Here is a 16,206-nt window from a genome sequence, read left to right on the forward strand (position 1 = left end):
TTGTATCTAGCAAACGTCATGTTTAAAATGTTGTTTGTAAAGCCCTTAGAGGCTAAACCTGCTTTCTTCAGTTCACTGTTGGCCCTTTGGCTCCTGGTTGTAGTTAATCAAGCTGTATTCACATTTAAGTGACACCTCTGACCCTGAGACATTTGTTTGTGAGCTCTGATAATTTAAAGGATCCCTCTCTAAACATAGGAAACTCAGAATATGTAAGGTATTTCGGTGCTTCCTGGTGATGATTAAATTTTATTTGTAAGTTCTAACTTGATCAGGCCAAGCCAAGCTAGAGTCAAATTACAAACTATTTTAATAGTCAAGACTGATATATTCTGAAGGAGTCAATACGGGTTTGGATCCCTAATCCCCTTCCATATTATATTGGTTTACTTCTCTGTTCACCCAACAAGACTATGAGCAATGCCTGGGCAGGAACTGAGTCTTTATACATGCCTTGCTCTCAGAGCCCAGCACATCATACAGACAGTAAGGGAGAGAGTAGTGGAAGAGGGTAAATGGGGTCAGACATATGGTGATAGAAGGAGAACTGACTCTGGGTGGTGAGCACATAATCTGATATATAGATGATGTATTACAGAATTGTACACTTGAAACCTATGTAATTTTACTAACCATTGTCACCCCAATAAATTTTAATACAAAAAATAGATGTGTAAATGTTTGTTGAAGTGAAAAGGCAAAATGGAAGGGAAAGAAGGTAGGATAGAAGGAAGGTGGAAATCAAGAAGGAAGGGAAAGCAACAGAAAAAGATGAAATGGAGGAAAGAAGGGAAGGAAGAAAGAAAGTAGGAGGAAGGAAAAAAGATGGAGACCAGTTTCATTTGTGGAAAATCTGGGTATGTGACTAATTATATTCCTCATTTTAAGAAAATGCAAACAGGAATATGGCCTATTTTAATTGGCAAAGTTTCTAGGTAATAATCAAATTCAGAATTAGGTATTTTTGAGCAAAGATGGAAACTAGAGAATTGTTTGCGTTTGAGCATCAGACGCTGGGTTTTCAGATATTGAGAGAGTTCCCCTTGATTCTGTTTTATATCACTTAGGGGGCCTCCTGCTGGGTTTCTGAAATGAAAATAATAAATAAATATCTTGGAAGATTATTTCAATTTTATAATTACTAATATTGTTGCTAAATATACCAAATGGGGATCAGCAAAACACCACTGTGCTATTTATATTTTCCTCTAGCCATAGGCTTTGTCACAATCTATCCACATGATCTTATTTTTGTGTCTATGTCTTTTTCATTGGAAAAATATGGCTTGAAAGAGGGAGAAAGATGTCATCTGTTGCTTTCAGAAAATTAAGCCCATTTAAAATTGAATACTCAGAAATCCTGTTACTTTGTTGGCTTTGGTATCTCCTTTCTAAAATAAAACCTACCCAAAGCATGGTTCTTTAAAATAAAGTGAATTGGAAATCTATAAAGATTTAGACACACTATGCTGAGTAAGCTGGGTAAGAGAGTGGTGTATAAGAAACACAGGTGCATCATGGGTTAAGGTACTTATCCAGACTCTCCTGTGATCTTAATGATCTGTGGTATGTCACTTAATTTCCCTGAGACTCAGATTTTTATTTGTAGATTGATCAAATCATTCAAATTTAATTTAGAACAACTTAGAATTAATTGACAGTACAGCCCTATCAATTAACTGCATATCCCAGCTCCATTTTTCAAAGGCCCTATGTTTTTGGGGCAAGTAACTTAAATTCTCTGGTCCTTATTTTCATCACCATAAAGTGGACATTATTATAATATATACTTCACATGGTTTGGGAGAAAATTAAATGAGAAACTATGCATAAAACAGATAGCAATTGGCACATAACTGTAACACTGGTTTTTGTTGATAATTTATGCCTGCAGGTAAATAATCTGTGACTTTTACATCTGACTAAACACACACACACACACACACACACACACACACACACACAAGAATTTAGAAGCAATATGCTTGTGACTAAATATTGGTGGCACCTTCTGTTTTCCAATATCACTGATAAAATGGGACAGATATGAAATTCTGAGGCAGAAAGCCTCACAACTTCGATCATTGATAAGCTACCTATTCCTACATTCTTGATTATTTTTGACGTCTGTGCAGGAAAATGCATGGCTTAGATACAAAGCTTGCAAAATGTCCCAAGCAGTCATTTAGCAAAATTCCTGAGCTCCCAGAATGCTGAGCACACTTCTAGTTATGTCAGCCACCCAGAGAGCTATGCAGCAGGCCTCCATGAGGAAGATGAAGCACATCTCTGCGATAAAGTTTAAAGAGCAACACATCAACACATACAAATCAATAGCCTGTAAAATGAATGCCTGAGTGTTGAGAGGATCTTTTGGAAAGCTTTCTTCAAAGCAGTAAGATAAACTAAAAGGGTAGTAGAAGTGTGCATAACAAAAGGCATAGAAGAGCAAATTTATAGAGCACTTCAGGCCAGACCAAGAAATGAGAAAACAGGGTTTGTGAATGTTTTGATTTCCAATTTTTATTTTGATCTTGTTCTGTTTTAAATGTGTATACAACAGTATTTTATCAATAGGCTCTGTATACAATGTCCCCACCTAGAGCCTCTTTGAATATTGTCAAAATTTCATTAAAACATTTTAAATGAATGTTATTGGGGGATAATTTACATACAGTGCAATGCATTCATTGAAAATTTATTTTTAAAAGAATACAAGTTTCTCAAAAATAAGAATATCTTGTAGTTTTAAAAGGCTTGATTTTAGACTAGCCATCCCAGTAATAAGCAGACATTCAGAAAATATGATGAAAAAATAGAAGAAAATTAAGCCGTTTTAAAGCCATGTTAATTTTAGTACAAATCACTTAATTTGTGAATATTTTAAAAAACATTATCTGTATGTTTTGTTTTTATGTTCCTATTTAATAACATATTTGAAGAGAGGAAACTGAAAATTTTAAGTATTTTTTTATTCTGAAAATTGTTATTATAATAAAGTTTCAAACCAATGCCATGGAATTGTGCCTCTTATGAACATGTCATGGGCTTCTCTTTGACAAGACTATATACCTTTAACTTTATATATCCTCATTGAGAAAATATATGGAATGATAATACAAAAATATGTGAATGAACTTATTGTATAAGATAATAGTGTTCTCCCCCCAAAATCTCTTAACTTGTGATGCAGACCACACAGGATTGTATTGTGATGCCTAATACACATATTTGAGATGCACTGCCTCCATTTTGGATGCCAGAAATATTAACGTACTATCAGAACCTAATTGGTCAGATTTTCTGAACCATTTTGACTCAATCTGTTAATGAGCTTATGGAGAAAGACTTCAGAGTGACACAAAGCCATCATACACAGTAAGAACTTGACATGAGTCATTTGTGTCAATTGGTCATTTTATATTGTAGCTTTGCCCTTAGTCTACACTGCTTTGCTTACTGACAAACTTCATAAAATCCCATGATCCAGTCACATAGTGGGTAGGATATAAAATAAAGCCGATTATTTGTCTAATGTTTCTATCTTTCTTGGTTACAAAGATATATCAACAGATAACAATAGAATAGACAGTAATCTTTTATGGGGAGAATATATGTCTTTTTATTTTGTATCTGAGCACCTAATTCCTTACCTGGCACGACTGAAATGCCTGATTAAAATTTGTGGAATGAGTAAGTGGGTTAATGGATAAATCTGGTCAGTGGTCAGTGAAAAACCATCACTATTGAAAAAAGAAAATACAAAAAATCCACGCATGCAAAGAAAGGATCAATGACATTGTTTCTGTATAATAAAATAAAGCCATTGTAAAAAGCAAGTAGTTATGCTGATTTGCTTATTTTCACTCTTTTATAGTAAGTCACAGAACTAAAGTATGAGAAGTCACATTAGGGTATAGATGGGGGCTTCCAAAGCAAGTCGTTTTCAAAAAGTCTTCATTTTATAGTAAGTTTGGAAGGTTGGAGATTATTTTTATAAATACTTCTGTCATAGTGTCCACTAGTATATGGCTTCTTCAAATATCCTGTGTGGCTTCCAAGAGACCAAAAAGGATTACCAGTCGTGAAAACAGATTTTCTATAAGGGAATTGATTTGATAATTTTCAGATTACCCTCAAAGAAGAAAAGAAGTAAAATAATTTTTGGCATGAATAGAAACATTTTGCATTCAGAAATTGACTGAGGTTTAGTTTAAGGAATATGAGAGCTTGCATCAATAGATTAGAAAATTTTGGCCATTCATGTGTACGTGTGTGCATGTGTGTGTGTATTTATGTGTCTCAGTAACAACACCAACATAACATTCCTGTTTTGAATTGCAGAATGCTCATTTTGTGCCCAAGTACACATATCTCTTTTTTTAAGGACTTATTTTGTAGTGTTGCATTTTAATTTAAGGTATATGCTTGACTTCAGCCCTTGCCATCTTACCATTCTTGCTGAAATGGCACAATAGGATATCTCACTACTGTGTCTTTTAATAAAGTCTCCACATTGACTTCTGGGAATACGTGAATCTCTTATCACAGGTGCATGAGGATATATCATGTTGTGGCTTGTTAAAATCAGGTTTTGCACCTGTGTCCCTGACTCTGCAGCACATAATCACTCACATAAGTCCCCCTCCGGACTTGAATAGCCTCTTAGTCATTTATTTTGCACTACTTAGAAAATAATAACAATAAATTTATTTTGGTATATGAATAATTAAATACGGTTGTTGTAGCTAATATATATATATATATATATATATATATATATATATATATATATATATATATATATATATATATATATATATATTAGGTATTCAAAACTATCCTGGGAAGACCAAGGAGCAAATCTGTTCATTTGGTATCTTTCTAAATTTCTATTTAACAGAGATAGTCATGTGGCAGGTATCAGTTCAATTAAGAGTTGTTGATTGCACATGGGTATTTTTTTCCTTGAATGGAAGTTAAATATGCTTAAGAAGTCTAAACACAATATGTATTCATATAATCATAAATAATTGAGCCATTGAATATGTGGTAAATTGCTTTAAAATTAATTATCTAATTACTTTCCTGGGCTCTGGTCATTCCATTGTGTCCAGACTCTATGTATTTATGTTGGTCACTGTCTTGTAGTCTGTATCTTGATATGGATAATGGCGGCTGCTAAATTTACAGCATCTCACATATAACCCTCAAAAGTGTTTCTCACACTTACAGAATTGACCTACAGAGTTGATGCAATTTTATATTGAGAATGCTGACATTGACTGAAGTGTTGAAACTCACAAAAGAAACGGACTTTGATCTAGACCTTTCTATGTATTTTCCCCTAGCTTCTGATGGATTTTTCCCCGTTGAACCTCATTGTCTAGTTGCTCTGAGATTATTATGGGTAGAGTCAGAAAATACTCTGAGTACTCCAACTGGTCACCTACATGAAAGAAAAGGGGTACACTCTATAAAATGTGTGTCTCCATATCAATAATATTTTTGTATACTGATAGCTTAAATAGATCGAAAATCACATGAAAAAGAGCATGAATCCTACAGAAAGCACCTTCTACAGCCCATAAACTTCAGTCTTCTGGCTTTCATGTTTAGCAGCATCTTGAGAGGCATTTATAGCCTCTCATACACTCCTTTATTATTCCTTTATTGATTAAATAGTGATGCCTCCTGGACCTAGGACATGGTTCACTATTTTTCAATTAAAATGAAGAAACACCTTGTTTGTTGCAGGTTCATTTCGAGCAGTTGGCTTGTGGGAATCTGAGAGCTTCTGCTGCCCATGACATGTTGGAATTATCATGATCAACTACCCGGTTTGGATTTCACCCAGTGGCCAAGTGATTTGCTTGGTAGACAGCAAGGGTTGGATTTTTAAAAAGAGTAAACCAGGTAAGATTTGAGGGAGACATCTGATCCTTCATCACTGCCCTGAGGGCTTTAGTGTGCTGCCAAAAAAGCATTGAATAATGTATAGCTTTTCTATTTGTTTTCTAAGTTTAACAAGCAGGTTGTTAAAGAATGGTGATCCCTTGGATCCAAGAGAACGTATGTAGTCATAATTCAGTCCCATTTTTCTCAAGAGGAGACAGAAGTTATATTAAGATACATATAAAGCAGACATAAGAATACTATCGATGCTAGTTTAATGCAGTAGCCAAAAATTGCAAGCTACAGATTTCTTCAAGGCAACTACTGAACCACAATGGAATCAACAGTTGTACTTTTGAAGGTGCAGTAATGAAAGTGTTGCCATTAAGTATTTATATTATAAAAATATATCAGTTCATCGCACATGATCTTGTAAATCTGCTTCCAGGTTACTCCAATTTAGAAGATTATACTATTATTCTGCCCTTTTTTCTTTGTAAGTATTTGTCATTCTAAATTGTTCATCTAAGTATTTCACACTCTATTATTATTGTGGCTTCTAGAATTTAAAATAGTATACTCTTATTCAAGTGCTATTTTTCTACTTTGTCTATTGCATTCTGGAAACTCTTCTCAACTATTACCTATAGTTAGGTCAAATCTTATCTTTCTCTTTAACTCTCTTCATCCTCTGTAACATAATTTTAAATTTATCAACAATTACCTGAGGAAACTACATGTTACTCTTGTTTTCTGACTTTAAGACCATCAAAGCTTTTATAGCTTCTTTGAATTTTATGCATTCTAAAGCAAGATTTTCTTTTAAGATGAATTATAGAAAAAAATTTATGTAAGGAATATTTTATAGAAAAAATTATATATATATATATATGTGTGTGTGTGTGTGTGTGTGTGTGTAAAATTCATTTATTTAGAAAATAATAGAGAAAGATTATTCCAGGTCACTTGAAATTTTTAAGGTTTTTTTTGTTTTGTTTTGTTTTTAAACAAATACAGCTTTACTTTCTGAAAATAAAGTAAATGGAATTCAGTCAATAAATTATAGCCTAAGATAGTTATTTGGATATAGATGAGAATTTCTAAAGTACTTGAAAATAATTGATTCTCTAAAGTTTAATGAATATCACTTCCCAATCCCTTAATATCTTACTTGTCTATACAATTTACTTGTCATCAGAGTACAAAACTCAAATGGTCACAATTTTCAAACCTGTTGGAAATAGTATAGATCACCAAACTCATGCAGAAACCCTTATTTGATGAACTGGGTTAGTAGATAATTGTTTGTCGTGTTAAGTGACAAGGTGAATTATCCACATTTAATAGAGCCCTGCCAGTCTGTAAATGAAAGAAACATCAAAATACAGGATACTTTGGTGGAATTAGGCTCAACCTAGTTCCATACTTCACAGCATTAGTATCTAGCAAATAAATATAGCAAGAATGCTCCATGATATGAGTAGTTTTCCATATTCCTAAGCTTTTAAATCTTATTCTCTGAGTCCAAAATAATTTCACCCTGATTATGTTTACTTCAATTTTTTCAATGAAACTGGGTTCCATATTAAAACATCAAACTTAGAAAAACAAAGGAGGAAAGAGGAAATTAAATCTATTTTGAAGATAATCATGTGATAATGCAATTATTTGCAATTATTGATCTTGTCACAAAGAGCTCTTCTCTATTTGTGAGATATGTATTTTATTTTTTCAGAACACCTTATCTTTCTGAATGGTACATGCCATCAGTATAGAAAAAAATATACAAGGTACATGCCATCAGTATAGAAAAAAATATACAAGTACTTTTGACCCAAGTACTAAGAGACATAACTTCTCTTTTCTTCATAGTCTTTTGAAGCAAATCCTGTTGATTAGCAATACGAAGATAGTACATTTCACTGTTTTGTGTAAAAACATGATTTAGAAAGGCCCTCTGGACATAAAAGGTGTTAAAGTGCATTCATGTATTTTCCCAGTTAAAGGCTGACTCATTTTAAAATGAACAGAAAATTTATAATATTACACTTTTATAGTTTATGTTACCTTTAAATTCATTTTTGTTCTTTGTTTTAAAAATGGCAGGTGCATTTTTTATGGTGATACATGTTATCTTCTCCATAAAGTAAAAAAGAGTGTCAAGACTTCCCAATTCTGTTTCTCAGAAGTTCACAATAAAGCCATAAAAATTTGTACTGTTCCTTAGCTTAAAAGCAATTTTTCTTTCTTAAAGCATTTTTAAAGTAAAGATCTGCCTAGCTCAGGATTACATTACCATATGCTTGTACATAAAAGGAATATTAAGCTATAAAGATAGGATATAAAAGATAAGATTTCTCAAAGCTCTTCTGATAACAGCATGCGCCATGTAATGGGATATGCAGTCTTCAAGGTCGTTCACGAAAAATACTTAAGTAGTACCTGTGTATGCAGTATGTGCCTTCCTCACTGTGGAGAGCAGCGGACATTCTCACCTGTGCCACTACGCTTATTCTGAGGTCTTCTGAAAATAAAATCTTGAGAACTGAGAGATGTAGCTGATTCCATCATGAAAAGGCTCATATGAATTTTAAATACTTTTTGGTTACATATTTATTTGCTTTCCAAACATTTTGTAAAATGTCAACCACCTGTAAAGTAGTATGTGGCCAGAAACAAATTAGCAACCCTTCCTGACCTGCCCTGGTGTAGTTCACACTCACAAAGTAAAACACACATGTAAACAGCTTACTCCAGGCAAAATGAACTGAAAACTTTAATGTATGTTTCAAGTAATATTCTCCAGAAGCTAAGATGAAGGACTGTTAAAACTTATAAGAGTATTAGAAAATCTTTGAGGCTTAAGAAGCATTTCAGCTGCATAGCTAAAAGGTAGGGAGAATTGTAATTGATGGGAAATAGGTTTGAAGGCATTCTAGGCTCTGGGAACAGTCTGGCAGAGTCACCATGGGGTATAAATAAACGTTAGATTTGGAGAATGGAAAGCTTGCCACTGAAGTGTAAGGAGGAATGCAAGACAAGGTTAGTTATATTTATATATGAAGGTGTGATCAAATAATACAGTGAATGTTTAAATAAAAATAATTTATTACAATAAAAGACACATTGCCATTAATTCCCCTCAAAATACTCCCCCTTACTTGGAACACTCTTATCCCATTGTTCTTGCCACTTTCTGAAGCGGTTCAGGAAGTCCTCTTTCGTGAATGTCTCTAGTTGTGCTGTTGTGGCTGCCTCGATGGCCTGAATCATATTGACTTTGGGGAAGAACCAGAAGTCGCACGGTGCCAGATCCAGTGAATAAGGTGGATGAGGACACACCACAATATTTTTATTTGACAGAAATTGCCATGTACCAGACGTGGTGTGTGACATGGAGCCTTTTTGTTGTGATCACAAAATATGGTGAATGCTGCTGCTGAGTGCCATCCAACAGAAAGGCAGGGATCTTCAATATGAGAAACAGCACATCAAACATTAGTAACAGTGTGTGACACGTTTCAACTTGTACGTTGCAGTCAGTCAGATGTGAGCTACAATTGAGGGAAGGTGTGTTTTAACGTGTGCTGTAAACCATCCTCCATCATGACAATGCTCTGTGTCACACATCGCTTCTGGAATATGGAAATTTCTATCAAATAAAAACATTACGGTGTGTCCTCATCCACTTTATTCACCGCATCTGGCACCATGTGACTTCTGGCTGTTCCCCAAAGTCAAAATGATTCAGGAAATCGAGGCAGTCACCACAGTGCAACTAAAGACACTCATGAAACGGGACTCCCAGAACTGCTTTAGAAAGTGGCAAGAACAATAGGATTAGTGTGTTTGAAGCAAGGGAGAGTATTTCGAGGGGGATTAATGGCAATATGTCTTTCACAGTAATAATTTTATTATATATATATATATATATATATATATATATATAGATATAGAGAGAGAGAGAGAGAGAGAGAGAGAGAGAGAGAGAGAGAGAGAGACAGAGAGAGACAGAGAGAGAGAGAGGGAGGCATTCACCGTATTGTTTGATCACACCTTGTAGGTAGGGGATGGACTGGAGCATTTTGCGTAGCCTGTTATGGTCATTATAAATATGAAAGTGATGTAATCTAATCTTTACTTTAAGAAAATTATTCTGGCATAGGGTGGGGATGTGGGCAAGGAAGGTCTTTGCAGGGAGAAAAGATAAACTAAGCACATTCAGTCCTGTGAGTGTAGAAATGGTGTATGGTTTCTAGTCTGCTGTATCACCAGTGACTAGAACAGTTCTTGCTCATCATTGATTTAGTTAGTCTCTGTTAAATGCTGACTAAATGAATGTCTCTTAGTGATAAAGACACTTCTACATTTGCAACTGTTTCCTTTTTTACAAATGGTTTGAAAACTTTCCATATGTAAAAAGAAAATAATTTAACTTATGTGTTTTTCATCACACACATGGGTATACACATACACAAACACATACTAAACTCTCTCCCAATATGTGCTTGAAATTAAACCTTAGATCCTGTTCCTGAAATTTATGCTTCAATTAAGATGGGGGCAGCTGCTACCCTACTTTATTTCCCTTTTGAGACTTCTATCTCTCAGGCTTTATCCTTCCCGTCATTGTTTTATCATCACATCAATCACTGTGTTTCATTACTCAGGAACACAGCATGCATTGCAGGCACATTTTTATAACTAGAAAGCAAACCTACCCTACTTTGGCGTGTGCTGCTTACTTAAACCTAATTAAGCAATTCTGCTGAAAGTATCTCGTCCTTTCCATCACAGTGCACATTTGGTCAAAATAATAGGGAGCACTTTAAAGCCTGGAAAATAACTGGGGAAGGGAGCTTGAAAAAGACACAAAAGGAATGAAAGCAAACTTCAGCCCAACCTTCTTTGACACAATCCTCTAATGAGCCAGAGCGCATTAACACCTCTGCTAGAGGAAACGCCTAACTCACAGCATCACTTCCACTGCAATTATTTCATTGAAAATTACCATTGTCATAAGGCTTCCAGTAGCACACCAGACTCAGTAGATTTTGTATGATTGAATCATCTATTTTCAGAGAAGTTCTCTTATAGTCTAGGAGGAATCCAAGACTTTCTTTCTAAATATGCATACTCAAGGAAATGTAGATATGACTCACTAAAATGTAATATTCTTGACACCAGTGTCTTTGTTTTTCTTCTCTAAGACCCTAATTACAGAGCTGCTTACTTATTCAATAAACATATCTGATGAGTGGATGATTGAATGAAAATCAAAACTTGTGCTTCAGATCAAAATCGTAGCTTCTGTATTTTTAACAGCAGGAAATACCTCACTTATTATGGGGCCAATCTGTATTTGGTTCATCCTGTCCATTGTTAGATCAAGGATGTCTTATCTTCTCATAGTTTACTGCCATTATTTAGTAACAAATATTTTTTAATCACATAGTGACATATAATAGTACCCAATTATTAGGGGTATGGAGGATTTAATCTAAAATAAAGGAACAAGAAAAAAAGACATTTATTAAATGTCTCATTGCCTTTATAAATAAAGTATGGTTTTCTATCACATGCTACCACAAATTTTGAATTTTTCCTTTTATAGATCTCAAATGTTTGGGAAAAAGAAGTAAGTTTCTGGCTCTTTCCATTATGTTAGGTGTGGACTTCTCTGGGTAGATGTCACTAGGATGCTGCCATCCTAGCAAGCTACCCTCTTCTATTTCAAGGAGGCAAGCTATAGCAAATTATAGTTGAAAACATACTATCACATTTATAGATGTTGGCTTTAAGTAAAGTCTGGATTGAATAATTTGCACTCTGACACTTGCAAATTATGTGTCCTTGGACAAGTTATTTATCATCTCAGAGTTCTGAGTCCCAATTAGTGACATGAAGATATTAGTAGTAATCCCATGGTGCAACTTGGGGGATAAACTGAGATACTATTGGGTCGTCAGTAAAGTCATGACACATTTTTGCATTGAAAAATGGAAAAATATGTCATGACTTTCCCGATGACCCAATAGATATACAATATTCAGTGGAATATCTGACATATTATAAATAACGGTGCTCTAATTATTATTCTTATTTTATTATTACTAATTATTATTATTTACAGTCTATGTATTTAGTAATTTTTCCTTAAAGTCCATTTGTTTTAGCCAAATGTCAGAATATTTTACCCTTGGTCCCCAGAATTAAATGAGAGGTAAAGTACTTAGTAAAATACCTGATAACTCATAAATACTCAGTGTTAGTTATGGTTGTTGTTGTTATTATTATTATTATTTACTTATAGAAGCATTAATCTTCTTCAGGCTTTTTGAGGAGATCTTAATCTAATCTATTTATATTAGCAACTTCCTTCTTAGGACAATGACAGGTCTATGAGTTATACTGCTCTGACTTTGAGATAACACCATGTTTAACTGTCTATTATACTCATATGGCTGGATGCCTTGATATTGAGGCAAATAGCACTTTTTTTTTATAACCAAAGATCATCAGAGTGGTTTTTCATACCACATAGTCTTAAATCAATAAAACATGTTGATTCTAATTGAATTGAAAACATTATATACATAATGTTTCATATGTATATGAAACATCACCATATATCTTATAGTAGCTAACAAATCATCCTGATCTTTTGACATAGTTCTCTGTTTTGAAAGTGCTACTTTAATATACACTCATAGAAATTGTCTCCCGAGGTCCATGACATTAGCCAAGCAGTATATATAATTATGCTTTTAACCTTTTTTCATTAAATGTATTTTATAAGAAAGACTGTTATTAATTTTTAAATGAAAATTTAGAATTAAAACTACATTTGACATGGGAAAATACTACTTTAAAAATTAATGTCATGATTAATCTCACATGTCATCTAAAACATACTAGGATAAGAATGGCGATATATCAGATATAATCCCATGAATTTCTAGCCAGTCTTTGTAGACTATTGGTTTTGGGTGGCCCTAGTCTTCCCAGCAAAAGGCAGAACCTAGATTATCTACTGAGATGTGAGAGAAGACAGTAGACTAGAAAGCTGCAGTGGAAGGTGGAAGATGAATCAACCAGAGGTGAGTCAAAGGATTCCAGGCTTTGGCGAAGGGCCATCTAGGATTGCATGGAGGACATCTGCAACAAACCAGGACTGGAAAGCAGCTCATCTTCCCTTAGCAGATCACTGTCAGCCTCAGTGAGGGGCAGAGGAAGCCAATGCAGGAGAGGAAAGGGCTTCAGGGATGCACTGTCATTAGGAAAGGGGTACCAAGTGGATAGACTGTGGAATTAAATGGAAAGTCAGGCAGAGTCATGCAAGGGGCTAATCGTTTGATTCAATAGGTGTACAAGATTTTGGACTGAGGTACGAAACCCCTGAGTGAGCAAAGGGAACATTCAATTAGAAGGGAGTTTTTCATTCTCAGGATTAAGATTCAGCATGAAATGAAGATACTGCCAGAGACAAAGAATTTTTCCAAAGTCTCTTCAGCAGAAATGTGAAATGAAGGATAACCAATGCCTGATTATGTCATGTCTCTTTCAATTGAATCCAATATGACAATAGAAATAAAATAATAATAATAACCTTCCTAAACTGAGTATCAGGATCAATACAGGTCTTTCATATCCATAACCCTGCAATGTGGATGTACTTATACACATACTCAAGATGAAGAAACTGAGTCTTAGAAAGGTTAGTAATTTTTCCAGGTTCACCCAGCTAGTATGTTTCAGGGTGAGTTTCTCTCCCAAGATTCCCTCTTTATAAAACCTGTGAGTTTTCCATTTTATCATTATTCTGTTTCTCAGTTCAAAGAAATAACATTTCAATCCCTATACCATTATACATATGTGCAAATTTGTTCTATTTATAAATTTTTATATTATTGTGTAATTTCTGTCTTGTTGCATGTATGTGTATTTCATTTTTCCACAAACTTGAAAATAGCTTAAGAGTAGAACCCATGGTGTTTCTTTTTATGCAGGACCCATGACTACTAGTGACATGCTAGGCCTCGATTCTGAACAAATGTTTGCTGATATTTATTGATATGTCAGTGACCAACTAACTATTGGGTTGTCGGAAAAGTCATGATGTATTTTTTCTATGTTTTTCATTGCAAAAATGCATCACGACTTTTCCGACAACCCAATAATCACCCTTCTTCAAAAAAGAGAAGAAAGCTTATGTACAAATGTTATATATAATTATTGGCATAAATGATGTGTATAAATTTATATGCTTATAATTTATTGAATAGTTACATAAATGGACAAACTAAAGATTGTTTAAATAATACTTTGTTGTTTTTCATCTATACAGGATTTTCTTCCCTAACAGAGCGCAGCAGAATAATTTAACATATTGTTTTCCAACATGCGTTCTGTGGGACACTGGTCTGGGGGTATATGGTCATGTACAAAGGGTTTTATAGCCAAATACATTTACTGGTATGTTAATTTATAAGAACTGACTCAAATAAAAAAAGAATTTAGGTTTGTCTGCCACATGGGCCAGTCCTTGCCTGATAATTAGAAGATTGCTCGTAATCACTGGAAAATGAATGGTTTTGAGCCATCTTTTCCCACAGATTACAACTCTGATTACAGATCAGATTCATTTTCATTCTCTTTTCTTCTTCTCGCTCTTCCTCTCTTTGTTTCTGTCCTCCCTACTTCTCCTCCTCTTCTTTCTCCTTCTTCTTCTTCTTCTTCTACCTATCACCTCCACACACACATATTCTCCCCTCTCCTCTCTCTCTTCCCCACCCTATGAACATGTGACCATTTTTTCCTTTGAGCATCCCTGTGTATCAATCAAAATAGATTATTACCTCCAGTAATATATCTTTCCTCTAGATGTGTCACTACCATAAGTGAGGTTATAATTTTCTTTTTCATTCATTCAAGCAAAGTCTGGACACTCTTCTCCTCCTTGCTTTTGACCCGAGAGACATTGTAAATTTCAGGCAACTCCTATAGATAGAGCTCCTTTCACTGGGGAATTGCTTTTCAGAGGGTAACCTTACTTTCACACTCTTGGCAATAAAATTCTATTCACAGGCTACAATTCACACATTCAAAACGCAGCCTTCTCCCTCATTCCCACCCCTCTCCCACCTAGCAACCATCAGTTTTTTTTCTATATCTCTGAGACTATTTCTGTTTACTTTGCTCATTTATTTTGTTCTTTAGAGTCCACATATAAGTGAGGTCATATGGTATTTGTCTTGTTCCTTCTGAATGTGAGGGGATCAGAAAGCACAAATTGGTAGCCACAAGATTACCACAGAGATATGAAAGATAGTTTGGGGAATACAATTGATAATATTGTAAAGATTTTGTTGGGTATCAGATGGGCACTTGTCTTATTAGGGAGACCACTTCATGAATGGTGTAGATGCCTGACCACTGCGCTGTACACCTGAATCTGAAGCTGAATAATAGAGAATGTCAACTATAATGTGTTATATGTATAGTCACGGGATGTGCAGTATAGCATAGGGATAGTCAATGGAATTGTAACAGCTATACACAATGTCAGAGGGGTAGTAGATTGGGGGAAGGGTGCTATCACTTTGTGAGGGGTGTAAATTTCTAATGTTTTGTATACCTGAAACAACAACAAAAATGCAGCCTAATTATTAAGCCAAGGCCAATCAGTATTTGGCTACATTATTAGCATCGCCTTCTAGAGATTTTTGCTGAGAGTATTTTTTCTAGGAGCACTGGGCCACATGGAAACAGTCTCAATTTCTGTCTTCTCCCATTTCTACATATATTGAAGACAATCTCTAATGTTAAATATTAACTTGACCTCAAAGAGTTTAGGATGCCAATGACAAGCAGAACTGATATATAACATATCAAAACAAGAGAAAAGGCAGAAAAGACACCATAAGTGTCAGGCAGGAGCTTGGGCAGATGACAAGAACTACAGAAGTTCAGAGGAAGAAAAAGTCGTGGTGGGCTGGAGGCCTCAGGGGAGCTTCCTGTAGAAGGTGAAGCCAGGGCTGAGCCTCAAAGAAAGAGTAAGAATTCTATTTCTTTTAAAAAATGCTTCGCTGTAGTAGTCTTTTAGTATCTTTCTATCTTCAGCCCATTAAAATTTACAGCAAAAAGCAAACTCAACAAGTCATTCCCATACCTTGAGGGTAAACCTCTTATATCTACTGTATCACAGGAAGCTCTCCATAATCAATCCTCTTCTTACCTCCTGAGACTCACATCTTCTGTGCACACACCTTATTCGGTCTCATTGCTATTGCACGATGTTTTTTGCCCCCT

The 16,206-nt window shown here is 34.9% G+C and overlaps 1 long non-coding RNA gene across 1 annotated transcript in view; it reads left to right on the plus strand.

Moving 5' to 3' along the window:
- Positions 1–16,206, plus strand: part of LOC109377707 (uncharacterized) — a 117,017-nt gene that overhangs the window by 86,104 nt on the left and 14,707 nt on the right. Inside the window, exon 2 of the long non-coding RNA XR_002122917.1 lies at positions 5,758–5,916. This is a non-coding gene — a long non-coding RNA (uncharacterized LOC109377707). The remainder of the gene's footprint in view (positions 1–5,757; positions 5,917–16,206) is intronic.

The sequence above is a fragment of the Hipposideros armiger genome, unplaced genomic scaffold (assembly GCF_001890085.2).
Source record: "Hipposideros armiger isolate ML-2016 unplaced genomic scaffold, ASM189008v1 scaffold_1513, whole genome shotgun sequence".
NCBI classification, from domain to species: domain Eukaryota; kingdom Metazoa; phylum Chordata; class Mammalia; order Chiroptera; family Hipposideridae; genus Hipposideros; species Hipposideros armiger.